The sequence below is a fragment of the Cavia porcellus genome, unplaced genomic scaffold, assembly GCF_034190915.1.
Source record: "Cavia porcellus strain 051 isolate PalLab524CR breed Dunkin Hartley unplaced genomic scaffold, mCavPor4.1 scaffold_11, whole genome shotgun sequence".
Lineage (NCBI taxonomy): Eukaryota > Metazoa > Chordata > Mammalia > Rodentia > Caviidae > Cavia > Cavia porcellus.
The window spans coordinates 4,740,479-4,752,097 of NW_026947494.1; positions in this window are offsets into that span (position 1 = coordinate 4,740,479).

Here is an 11,619-nt window from a genome sequence, read left to right on the forward strand (position 1 = left end):
TTATGCTGTTAAGGTGTTTGCTCATTCATACCCAGGGGCAGGAACATGAGCTTTTGGGTTTATATTCAATGTAAGAAAACATCCAAGTACGTTTAAATTAATGATTTGAGTTCTTAATATATTCTAGATGTTAGTACTCTGTCCAAGGAGTAGTAGTGCCTCTACATTATTGGCTGTTTTCTCTTCTTGAGAAGCTTTTGGACTTGATATGATTCTATTTGTTGATTCATGGTATTTATTTCTTGTGCTACTGGGGTTCTGTTCAGAAAGTTGTAGACTTTCAAGCATAAACAGCTTAGTCAAAAATGGCAACCACAATTAATAAGGCACTTTTCAGAAGAATAAATACACTGAGAAATGCAAATTAGGACAATAATGAGATACTATCTTACCCCAAGAAAAATGACTGTCATCAAGAAACCTAACAATAGCAGATGCTGGTGAGGCTGTGGAGCAAAAAAGAACTCCTCTGCATTGTTGGTGAGGACGTAAATCTACAGAAATCACTGTAAAATTCTTCAAAAACTAAAACTAGAAATTCTTTTTGACCCAGCTACCCCCATAGATATCCTTCCCAAAGAGTTAAAATTTTATTACAGTGATAGATGTGTATCCCTGTTTATAGCAGCACAACTTGTAATAGGCAGGTCTCAGAATCAGCCTGTACGTCTATCACCCTATGACCGGGTGAGGAAGAGGGGTGTTTATACACAATGGAGCACTACTCTGCCGTACGGAAAGGCACATCTGAGGAATTCATAAGTAAGTGGATGCAACTTGACAACATAATTTTAAGTGAAATAAGCCAGACACACAGCTTGAATATTGCATGGTTTCTCTTATACTAGGACATAAAAATATGTTATAAGCACAAATAAAAAGCAAAAGAGAAGACAGATAAATAGCAAATGGGGAAAAGGTCAAATAATTCCCTAAACTCATGATTCCACTGCATCATAAAATTTTAATATATTTGATAGTTCATTTCATTTATTCTACTAGTTTCTCTTAGTTCATTGAGAAGAACGTTCTGTGCTACTATGTTTGTTTCTTCTTTGTAAGGATCTTTTTGTTTCTGTGTAACTACTTTGAAGATGGATACACTGTGTGTCTATTATTCTTTTATTATTTTATTCTAATTTTGTTTTATTTTGTTTCATAAAACAAAAAGAGCTCTGAGGTCTCTGAGTCAGCTGGGTTTTCAGGTTTTCAGTCATTGAACTGCCATCGGCACCACGTGGGCTTTAAAGCATGGCAAACCTGGTTCAAATTCCAACTGGGCCATTTTCTGGCTAGCATGTTTGTGACACTTTCTGAGCTATGTTGGGCCTCAGCGTCTCTGTTGGTGAAAAGCAGACGACCACAGGCCCTCGAGGGGGTGGCCGTGATGATGGTCCAATGAGACAAGCTGTTAGAGGCTTTAGCCTAGTGCTCACTCAGTAGGGACTCACTAAATGTAGATCCCCGACCCCCGAGGTTTCAGCCTTGGGTTCCAGTCCTTTGGGTCCTGGTGGCCACTGAATCAGCAGGCTCCTCAGGTCAGGCATAAATGGATGCCCCAGAACTCACAGCTGGTTTCACTGGGTCTGGCAAACAAGAGTCAACAATTCCCATAAGTAAGTACTATTTATGAAGCCCCCACAACCAGTGCTAATGGTTTAGACACTGGGGCTTCCCCCGAAGTCTGTCCTCAGCCCCCGACCCAGTCCCAAACCCAGCAGTCTCTGATTTCCTTTCTTTCCCTATAGCTCTGTCTATTCTGTCCTCTTCCCTGAATGTCATGCAAATAAATTCTGCAGTCTTTAGTGTTTTGGGTTTGGTTTCTGTCACTTAGTGTAATGCATCTGAGATTCACCACAAGAGATGCATGCAGTAGTGATTATTTTATTTCAATTCATTTTATTTTTGAGTGGTTTTCAGTTTTGGGGAGGATCAGTGTTTGTTTATCCATTCACCAGCCGAAGGTCACTTGGGTCATTCTATGCATCTTGTTGTGAGCATCAATTTGTATTTCACTTGAGTAAATAACTAGGAGTGATTATCTTCCTTTGAAGTCCTGTAATGTCTCCAGTGTTTATGTTTTATTGGTCTTGTTCTGTACTGTTTTGTTCAATCTTATTATACCTGATGATATAGGCAACTCTTTTTAAGATAGCAAGAGGCATAATGGTAACCATAGTTGATCACCTTGTATCCTGTTTTTACATCATGTACTATGTCCAACCTTTGTTTTGACTGACTTTGCTTTGTTTTGTCACATTTGGTTTTATTCTCTTCCAAAAAAAAAGTAATATGAACTGTGGGAGTAAGAAAATCCAAAATGTGTAATTGTTATTGTAAAAAAGAGAGGAAAAGCAAGTGCTCTAAAGGACACAACTGCAAGTGTGTTTAGGTGTGTAAGATAGATGACCATATTACTAAGTTTTTGTTGGATCATTGAAAACAACTATCTGCAGTCTCACTGTTTGAATGTCCACTTTGTGTGTTTTAATTTTGTAACTTGAACAACTATTTCTAAGATGACAATATGTAATCTATTAACTAGTAATTTCTTACTGTTTTTTTTTTGAAATTCTGTATTACTTGTACCTTTTTACTGTTTTGTTCTCTTTCTTTAAATAAAAAAAAAACTAGCAGTGGGCTTGCTGGTTAAAGTGAATGCATGGTTAACTTTATGAGAAACTGCCACACTCTCTTCCAAAATGACTGACCTGTGTACAAGAATTCCAGTTGTTTGACATCCTGCCAACGCTTGATACTGTTAGTTTAAAAAGTTATTTTGTAGTATTAAACAATACTTCCTACAAATGTTTAGGGATTTCTCATTGTGGTTTTAATTTGCATGTCTGTGATGACTAATGTGGTTATTTTCCATCCATATATTTTATTGAAAAAGTCTTTCCAGTTTTTAATGAGGTTTTTTCCTTTTTATTGAGGTTTGCAAGTTCTTTAAATCTTTTGGATATAAATTCTTTACTAAATGTATTCTTTGAAAGTCTTTTCTGCCAGGCTGTAGCTTACTTTATACATATTTTATTTTATTTTATTTTTTAGGGAAGGAAACGTTTATTTCTTGTAGTTCTTAGAGGTTTCAGTCCATACCAGGCAGCATGGTTGGTGGGGCAGCCACTCAGGGCCGCTGCAAACAGCAACAAAAGGAAAAGTAGAAAGCCAAAGAGAAAGACCCCTTTGTCCCCACCATGACACTGACTCTACCTTGGGTGGGTGAAACACTCACACCACCAGGCCAACCACTAGACGATGAACCGATCACAAATGCTAGATTCAGTCACTTGTGACCGAATGAGGCTTTGGGGGGACATTTAAATAAACTACAACATTCCACCCCTGGCCCCCCAAAAACTTACGTACATTTCTTTATACAAAAGACATTTAGTCCATCTCCAAGAGTTGCCAAGTCCTAGCAGTTTCAGCATTGATGAAAAGTCTGAGTCCCATGTCTCCTTCAAGATCTATGGCAAGCTCTTTAACTGTAACCCTCTGTACAAATTAAACAAGGCTAAACATTTCCAAAATACAAAGGTACAAAATAAACATTGCCATTCCAAACGTTGCAAACAGGAGAATACAAAGCATTGGAACCATAGGGAGTCCAATATCCAGCAAGGCAAACAGTAAGTCCTGGAGTTCCATGCTGTACTCAGCATCTGAAGTAATCGGGTTGCAAGCTCCAAAAGGCTTAGAAGATTTCGTCCTGTGGCACTTCCAGGGATTTTCTTCCACAGCTTCTCCCTTAAGCCCCCTCTGCTTAGTTTTTGCAGCTCTCCTTGGATGATCCATGTTCCTCACTTTTTCAAAGGTCTGGGGTCCTATACATAAGTTCTTAAAGTGTATAAGCCACAAACAGTGATTATCTGAAAGTTGCCATCAACCCAAGGAGATGAGATGTTTATGAAATAAAATTTCTCTTTCTGCCTTCTTTCCTTCCTTTTTATTTTAAAGAGGGTAAAATTAAACACAACAAAACAATATAAGAAAGCAATGTAAGGGACATAAACTTCAAAGCAAGACAATCAGAGATCTTCACTATCAATCGTATTGTCTCTTGTTTTCTTCTGAATAGTTGTTCATATCTTCATATACAGAGAATTCACATGAAGCATAATATAGAACTGATCTGAACAGGATGAGGAAGATGCTTTAGGTCTTCAAGACCAGACAATAGGGAAGTCAACAATGACTGTGATAGTCTCTCATTCTCTTCAAAATATCTGTCCATGTCTTCATGTATGTTGAAATCATACAAAACAGGCTGAAATCACTCTGAACAAAGAATAATAGTATTGCTGGATTTCACATCATGACACTATGGAATCAGCACTGGTTACTGTGTTGTCTCTTGTTATCTCCAATAGAATTGTCCATATCATCAGGCATAGTATAATTGAAGATAGCAGTACATGATAATATTAATAAAAATAAAACATTGTAGACAGTGTAAAACTTAAAAAACAGGTAATAATCAAACCAGAGTGGGTATCCTAGTGAATCTTTTCATCTTCAGTGTAGTTGCCTATGCTCTCAGACTTGATACTATCAATCATAACAGATTTGAATAAAATCTGTCGATAGGAAACAGCAATCTAACAAACCAGATTCAACTAAGATCTGTCATGATAAAACAGTGTAAGTTATGCAGGGCTTCAGATTAAGTTAATAGGAAATTAAGGATAATTACCATACTATATCCTGCTATTTTTGGGATAGCTGTCTGTGCCCTAAAATCTAGCACAAATAGACCAATTGGAACAGAATATAATCTATCTAAATAGAGTGGTGTGAGTAATATGGATTTTTAAATCCTGATACACAATTAACAATGTCCTCTGCCTTCCTTTTTTAGACAAGTCCTCCCCTTTCAGTCCCACAGGGTGCTGCACATTTTGGGTCTCACCAACTCCCTTGGTTTTTAGATTGTGGGGGGCAACCTGCTATGTACCTAAGTGGTTCCAAACCTTCTCCTTCCTGGACTTGATCTCAAGTTGTATTCCTTTACCTATAAAAGCCTCAAGGCTTTCCTTCATTATAGCCGAGTAGTTCTCTACTGCACATAAGTATCCTGTCTTTCCAACCTATCTGCGGGTGTTGAGTCGCCCCTATTTCTCTCTGGTTCCCTGTCATATAGAGCATTGTTTTCTCATATTTGATTTTCAGCCCACAAACTCTTTTTCAGTTTAATTATATTTCTATACAGAGCATCTTGATGGACCCTATCTCCTGATCTACTCTGCCTGTGTTTCTTTTGGTTAGTGTATCTAGGCCATCTGTATTAGAGATCATAGCCAACCTTCTCTGCCTCATCTCTGCTGTGCTATTTTTCTGCTGTTGGTTGTCTACTTTTCTCCTTCATTCCACTGTCTGCCCCGCTCATTGAGGCCTTTCTGCCACTGTTCCTGAAGTCCTGGTATTTTTTTTTCTCTCTCTCTAGAATGTCCTTCATTTTGATGGGTTTTCCATTATAGGTAATTTGTTTCTTTTTTCTGATGGCTTTTAATGTTCTGTTCTTATACTGAATTTCTGGAATCTTGATTATTATAGCCTGGGTGTAGGTGTTTTGGTTGAGGGTGGCTGGAGTTCTGTATGCCTCATACATCTGAATATCATTTCCTTTTCCTATGCTTGGGAAGTTTTCCATAATTATTTCTGTGACTAGCCCTCGTAGTTCCTTTGTTTGTACCGCTGTTTCTTCATTCACATTCTTTATTTGTAAGTTATAGATCCTCTTGTTGTCTTCTAGCCTTTGTATTGTTACTGCCTGTTTCCTTGTTATTTTAAAGAGATCTTCCCTTTCATGGTAACACATTGAAAACCTGTCTTCAATGTTTGATAGTCTATCCTTAGTTTTTTTCAGGCAGTTTTGCCAGCTTTCAATGGAGTTTTTAATTTCCTGATAATCTCTTTGAATCTGCTTCATGTATTCTAGGTTTTCTTTATATTCTTCATTGAACATTTCTCTCCTTTTTTTGTGTTCCTCTATTCTTCCATCTGTGTCTTCTTGAGAGGTGCTTAGCACTTCTTTTATTAATCTACTTATATCTTGCTTTACTTGAATTTCTATTTCAGCTTTGAGCTCATCTATGAGGTTCCAAAGATATCTCTTTATGTCTGCTGATGCTGTGTCTGATATTGCATGTTTGCTGCCCTCAATCTCTTTTGTATTTACCTCTCCTGGATCAATATTCTCAGGGTTGGGGGCTGGGAGCTTTTTCATATTTCTTTCTCTTGTCATGTTTTTGTTTCTTCATACAGGAGGAAGTCTGTCATTTATCTGTACAGGAATATCCAATTCTTCCAGCGCCTTGTGTTGTAAAGACCATGCTTTTCCTCATTAAATTAAATCACCTATGTGACCCCATTTCAGTCACTTTTCATCCACCCTGGCTCCCTGTTCCACTCATGGATTTGTTTATCTATCCCTCATGATCACCGCCACACATCCCCACTATACCGCCATACAATGAGTCTTGAACTCGATTGTCTGTGAGTCTTTAAACCTGGTTCTTTGTTTTTTCAAAACTACTTTGACTATTTTACTTCTTTTGCCTTCTCATATAGGTTTTATAATCAACTTCTCAATTTCAATGAAAATTTCTACTAAGATTTTGATTGGAATTATATGGGAATTATAGATCCATTTGGGGGATCACTGACAATAACGAAACTGGTGCTTGGTGCATGTGATTCTCCTCTGGTTTGTCCCTGGCGTCTTTGGCTTTCCCACCTCAGAATTCCGTGGTTTTCAGCATAGAAATCTAGTGAGTCTTCTGTTAGATAAACCTAAGTATTTCCTTGTCTAGTGTTATGATAAAGACTTTTAGGTTAATTTTTTGAATCGATTTTTGTGTTCTTTATTATTTCTTGAGTTCTCTTCCTTCACCCTAGGTTGACTTTCTCTTCTCTCTCTCTCTAATCATTTTGTGCACACTATCTTGCAAAATTTCCCCTAAAATCCTTCAGTTTTTATGGTTTCCATGTTTTGAAAACACATAACCAATTATTTATGCAGTGCACTTAAATTTTAATTATTAAAAAAGTCAGTGGATATGTTGGTGCATAAGACTTTTTTAATTTTATTTAAGAGGAAAAAGAGAAAAACACAAAACAAAACAAAGTGGTGTAAGGGTACACGTAATACAGAACTACAAAAAAAAAACGTAACACTAAGAAATCACCTGTTAATAGATTACATATTATCATCTTGAAAATAGTTGCTCAAATCACAGTATCTAAGAATACAAAGTGGACATTCAAACAGGGAGACTGCACACAGCTGTGTTCAATGATCCAAAAACATTGATATAGTCAGCTATTTAACACCCCTAAACACACTTGCTGTTATATCCGTTAGAGCTCTTTTTAATTTCCCCTCTCTTTTTTACAACAAAATTTACACATTTTGGATTTTATTACTCCTTAGTTCTTATTACTTTTTTGGGGGGGAGAGAATTCAGTCAAATATGGCAAAACAAAGCTGTCAGTCAAAACCAAGGATAGTCATAGCACATGGTGTAGAACAGAGTACAAGTTTATCAACAATGGTTATCAACGTTGTCTCTTGTTTCCTTAAAAACAATTGTCTATCTCATTAGATATTATAAAGTTGGACAAAACAGTAGAGAACAAGACCAATAAAACTTAGGCATTGTAAACCTTACAGGACTTCCAAAGGAGACAATAGTCAAACCAGAATGGGCATCTTAGTGAATCTTATTGCCTTCAAAGTAGTTGCCTATACCCTCAAACTTGGTACTATCATACAGAATAGAACAGAATCTAATCAGTCAAAACAAGATCGTGGGAGTATTACAGGACTTCAAAACAAGTTAATAGGAAATCAAAAAGAGTTACTATTATATATCCTAATTTTTTAAATTTTTCCCCTTAATTAAGACAAACATAAGAAATAACTAAATAATTTTTTAAAGAATAAGGGGGAGATTGAGATAAAACAGGACACAACAATATAACAATGGAGGTCAAATCATGACTGTTTCAGCAACCTAGTACTTCACCACCGTATAACCTGACTTAATAGTAGTTACCATAGTGTCTGTCTTTTTCCTTGAAATATTTGGATAAAACTTCATATACTATAGCTTCAAATATTTCCATATCAAGAAGCCCAGAATAAAGCCTTTCTAATTAATGAGTGAAAACTTTATAAGGCTTCAAGGCCACATAATGGGGAATCATGATTACCACATATTTTTATATATTAGAATCATTACTTATATTAGGGAAACTATTCGGTATTCACACATGTGAGATTGATTTATTTCACTTATGAGTATGGTCTCAAGCTGTGCCCATTTATTGATAAATATCTCAATGTGTTCCTTCTTTATAGCTGAATAATACTCCATTGTATAGAAATACCACAACTTTTTTATCCATTCCTCAGTTGATGGACACTTGGGTTGTTTCCAAGATCTGGCGATTACAAATTGTGCTGCTATAAACATAGGTGCACATATATCATTGTGGTATGATGCTTTCAGTTCTTCTGGGAATATGCCTAGAAGTGGAATAGCTGGAATAAATGGGATTTCCAATCCCAACTTTTTGAGAAATCTCCAGACAGACCTCCACAAAGGCTGTACCAGTCTACACTGCCACCAACAGTGCAGGAGAGTTCCTTTTTCCCCACAGCCTCTCCAGCATTTGTTGTTGTTGGTTTTCTTGATCCTGGCCATTCTTTCAGGAGTGAGATGGTATCTCAGTGTGGTTTTAATTTGCATTTCTCTAATGACCAATGATGATGAACATTTTTCATGTATTTATTTGCCATTTGCATTTCTTCATCTGAGAATTGCATATTCATCTCAGATGCCCATTTTTGGATTGGATCTTTGAATTTTGGAGGTCTGAGTTTTTTTAATTCTTTATATGTTTTAGACAAGTGTCCCTTGTCTGAGAGAGAGTTCACTAAAATCTTTTCCCAGTTTGTGGGTTTTCTTTTCACTATGCTGAAGATTTCTTTTGACATCCAGAAACTTTTTAATAAGAAGTGGTCCCAGTTATTGATTCTGGGAAGTATTTCCTGTGCGATTTGAGTCCTGTTCATGAATTCTTTACCTACTCCTATGTCTCCAAGGTTTCTACCTAATTTGTCTTCCAATAGATTTAGTGTTTCTGTTTTAATATTCAGATCTTTGACCCATTTAGATTTTAATTTAGTACATGGTGATAGACATGGGTCTAGCTTTAGTTTTCGGCAAATGGAGAGCCAGTTTTTCCAGCACCATTTATTAAAGAGACTGTCGTTCTTCCAGTGAACCTGCTTGGCTCCTTTATCAAAGATAAGGTGGTTGAGTGTGTTTGTAGTTGTGGTTGTATCTTCTAATCTATTCCATTGATCTTCGGTTCTGTTTTGATTCCAACACCATGTTGATTTTACTACTGTTGCTTTGTAGTATAACTTCAAGTCAGGGATTGTGATGCCTCCTGCTTTGTCTTTGCTGCTTAGAATTGCCTTTGCGATTCTAGGTCTCTTCTGGTTCCAGATGAAATTTAGGAGTGATTTCTCTAGATCTATAAGGTATGTTGATGGCATTTCTATTGGGATTGCATTGAATCTGTATAACAGTTTTGGGAGAATGGCCATTTTCACAATGTTTGTTCTTCCTATCCATGAGCAAGGGATGTCTTTCCATTTTCTGAGATCATCTTCAATTTCCTTTTTCAGTGTATTATAATTTTCACTGTATAAGTCTTTCACTTCTTTTGTAAGAGTAATTCCTAAATATTTCATTTTTTTGCTTGCTAATGTGAATAGTCCAGTTTCTCTTATTTCCCTCTCTGTGATTTTGTTGTTCGTGTATAGGAATGCTATTGATTTCTGAGTATTGATTTTGTATCCAGCCACATTACTGAATTTATTTATTGTATCTAAGAGTCTTTCAATGGAGTTTAGGGGGTCTTCTATGTAGAGTATGATGTCATCTGCAAACAATGATAATTTAACCTCTTCTTTTCCTATCTTTACCCCTTTTATTTCTCTTTCTTGCCTAATTGCTCTGGCTAGTACTTCCAGTACTATATTAAATAGGAGTGGTGATAAAGGACATCCTTGTCTTGTGCCCGATTTTAAAGTAAAGGCTTTCAATTTTTGGCCATTTAGTATGATGCTGGCTGTTGGTTTGTCATAAATGGCCTTTATTATATTGAGGTAAAGACCATTTATTCCAATTTTCTGTAAAGTTCTTATCATGAATAAATATTGGACCTTATCGAAGGCTTTTTCTGCATCTATAGAAATGATCATGTGATTCTTAATTTTGGCTTTATTGATATGGTGGATTACTTTTATTGATTTGCGTATGTTGAACCATCCTTGCATTCCTGGGATGAATCCCACTTGGTCATGGTGTATAATCTTCTTGATGATTTGCTGGATCCTATTTGCCAATATTTTATTGAGGATTTTTGCATCTGTGTTCATTAGGGAGATTGGTCTATAGTTCTCTTTTATAGTTGGGTCTTTCTCAGGTTTTGGTATTAGAGTAATATTTGCTTCCAGGAATGACTTAGGAAGGATTTCTTCCCTTTCAATTTCATTGAATAGTTTGAGGAGTGTTGGCATTAGGTCTTCTTTGTATTTCTTGTAGAATTCTGCAGTGAATCCATCTGGGCCTGGGCTCTTCTTCGTGGGTAAGGACTTAATTACATTTTCAATTTCATTAGCAGAGATTGGGTTGTTCAACAGTTTTACATCCTCTTGATCTAGCTTTGGTACTTCATATGCTTCTAAGAACCTGTCTATTTCTTCTGTGTTAACAAACTTTTGAGAGTAGAGGTTTTCGAAACAGGTGTTGATGATCTTATGTATTTCTATTGGGTCTGTAGTGATGTCTCCTTTTTCATTTCTTATTGCATGAATTTGAGCTTTTTCTTCACTTTTTAAAATAAGGTTGGCTAGGGGCTTATTGATTTTATTTATTCTTTCAAAGAACCAACCCCTTTATTCGTTGATTCTTTGGATTGTTTTCTTAGTCTCTATTGCATTGATTTCTGCTCTGATTTTTATAATTTCCTCTCTTTTTTTGGCTTTGGGCTTGATTTGCTCTTCTGTTTCTAGCTGTTTGAGGTGTAGCATCAAGTTATTTATTTGTATTCGTTCTGTTTTCCTGATGTGGGAACTCAGTGCAATAAATTTTCCTTTCAGGACGGCTTTCATTGCATCCCACTGATTCCGGTAAGTTGTATCTGCATTTTCATTTTCTTTTAGGTATTGTTTAATTTCTTCTTTAATTTCTTCTGTGACCCACTGATTACTCAAGAGTGTGTTATTCAGTTTCCATGTGTTTGCGAGATTTTTGCAGTATCTTTTATCATTAATTTCTAATTTCAGAGCGCTATGATCCGATAACATGCAAGGGATGATTTCAACTCTTTTGCATTTGTTTAAATATGTTCTGTGAGCTAATATATGGTCTATTTTAGAAAATGATCCATGTACTTCTGAGAAGAATGTGTATTCTGATGTTGTTGGGTGGAACATTCTGTATGTGTCTATCAAACCCATTTGTTCACAGGTGTGATTCAGTTCTGTTATTTCTTTGCTCATTTTCTGTCTGGTTGATCTGTCCCTTGGTGTCA